The 2166-nt window shown below is 36.2% G+C and overlaps 1 non-coding gene across 1 annotated transcript; it reads right to left on the bottom strand.

Annotated features, from left to right (window-relative positions):
- Positions 1 to 243: 243 nt before the first annotated feature.
- TRNAK-CUU (transfer RNA lysine (anticodon CUU)) lies at positions 244 to 316 on the bottom strand. Its single transcript has one exon. It is a non-coding gene; the product is annotated as a tRNA-Lys (tRNA).
- Between the last annotated feature and the right edge of the window lie 1850 nt (positions 317 to 2166).

Raw genomic sequence — 2166 nt, 5'->3', positions numbered from 1 at the left:
ACTGCTCATAATCTGATTGACTTTTCTTTAGAATTAAATATTAAAAATACCAACAATTGTGATGCATATTGAATGTAAATTTAGGTAAGAATTGTGAGAGGTTACAAAACCAAAAAAATAGAAAATATAAGGAGTTAAAATCGTAAGAAAAAATGAGTAAAAGCGTCCAAAACAAGCGGTGCTCACTATAACGAGACATGAAGCTTAACACAGTTTTTATGAAAAAATTAATTATTCAAAAAACGCCCACCGTGGGGCTCGAACCCACGACCACAAGGTTAAGAGCCTTGCGCTCTACCAACTGAGCTAGACGGACCAGTTGTTAGAAGCTGACAAATTATAATAATAACGCAAAATACTGAATGTTTACTAGTTGCTCTATATTTTACTTTTGTAAATGATCTAGCCACTGTATTGTTCCTTTTTTTTATATCTATAAGCAAGTAGAAATGTACCAACAATATGCAAAATCTTGAAGTGGATCTTCTGGCTACTTGTCAACTTCTCAAATTAACTTTTTCTTATGTTAAAATTTGCAAATTCTTTTTCCTAGAAAATAAAACTCCATAGCCTGGTGTGCCCTTCAAATATTGTAACAAATGATGAATAACTTGAAGGTGTATTGTTCTTGGTTAGGACATGAATTGACCGAGTTTGTTGATAGAAAAATTGATGTAAGGTCTAGAAATGATCAGATACACGAGGCAACCAATTAACCTTATTTATAAGGATGGTTATGGAAAATTTTCGACATGTTTTTCATTGAAGTGTAAGTTTGATTTCATTGGTATTGCCATGGGTTTTGCACCAGGAAAGTCAGTGTCATCAAGTAATTGCAAAATATACTTTCTTTGGCACGAGTGAATACTTTTTGGTGGCTTTGCTATCTCATGACCTAATAAGTACTTCAATTAACTATTTGTTTTAATTCATAGGCAACTATGTGCATTACTTTGTTTGATTTATGTTATAAATAGTAATTTTATCATTGTTATTATAGTATTATTTATTATTGTTATTTTAATATTATTAGTAATTTATGATTGGACATTTAGTAAGCTCATTAGGTCAGAATACTCTATTTAAATATATTAGTGTCCGTTTATTCATCATTATCAATAATATTCAGATTCAAACATGATATTAGATAGGGGTGGCAAAACGGGCCGCCCGCCCCGCCCGCCGCCCGCCCCGCCTTATGCCCGCCAAAAAACGAGCGGGGCGGGCATGCCCGACAAGTAAAATGGGCATCAAAATCATGCCCGCCCCGCCAAGATGGCAGGTTGGCGGGCGGCGGGCTTACCCGCCTATTTTTATTTATATTTTTTAATAGATTAATATGCTTTTTTTACCTTTTAATTAAACTTTTCACTTATTTTTTAAAACAATTTTTATAAAAGTAATTTTTTAACAAATTTACTCTAAAAAATATTACATATATTTATAAATAAATGTATAAAATAAACCATCAAGAATTGCAATTACTAGAATTAACTAAAAAAAGAGTGAGTTTTGGAGGAGGAGGGGTTTTGGCGAGCGGCGGGCTTTGGCGGGGCGGGTATGGCGAGCGGCGGGTTTTGGCGAGCGGCGAGCCTAAAATCCCAACCCAACCCGCCAATTTTTGGCGGGTGCGTGGGCGGCCCGGCGGGCCCCGGCCCGTTTTGCCACCCCTAATATTAGAGTCTGGCTCGAGAGGGTTTTACTTTCCCATAATCAACCCTAGCCGCCTTAATTATGGCCTATTTGTTGTTGCCTTCACTATAATAAACCATAACAAACCCTAGGTACTGTTCATATGTGTTCACTATTCATAGAGTTGCACCTACAAACCCTAGGTACTGTTCATATGTGTTCACTATTCATAGAGTTGCACCTTTCTTCTTCTCCATGGCTGGCATTAGTGATGAAACATATGATTACAAGTCAGAATCAGAATTACCGAACATCATTCCAGTTTATAAGTTGCAGAAAAGAATTATTTGAAATGGTCCTAAATCGTGAAAACAACCTTAAAAGGTAAAGGGAAATTAGGATACCTTACAGAAGAACCTCCCAACAAGACAGATCCTAAGTTTTAGAAGTGGGATACAAAAGATTCTGCCATCATTGCATGGTTATGGCGTTCAATGATATCTGGAGTTAGTGACACTTGCATGTTCCTAAGTA

This window comes from Vicia villosa, linkage group LG2 (genome assembly GCF_029867415.1).
Source record: "Vicia villosa cultivar HV-30 ecotype Madison, WI linkage group LG2, Vvil1.0, whole genome shotgun sequence".
Lineage (NCBI taxonomy): Eukaryota > Viridiplantae > Streptophyta > Magnoliopsida > Fabales > Fabaceae > Vicia > Vicia villosa.
The sequence above is the reverse complement of the archived record's forward strand: the minus strand, read 5'-3'. Positions and strand labels throughout refer to the sequence as shown.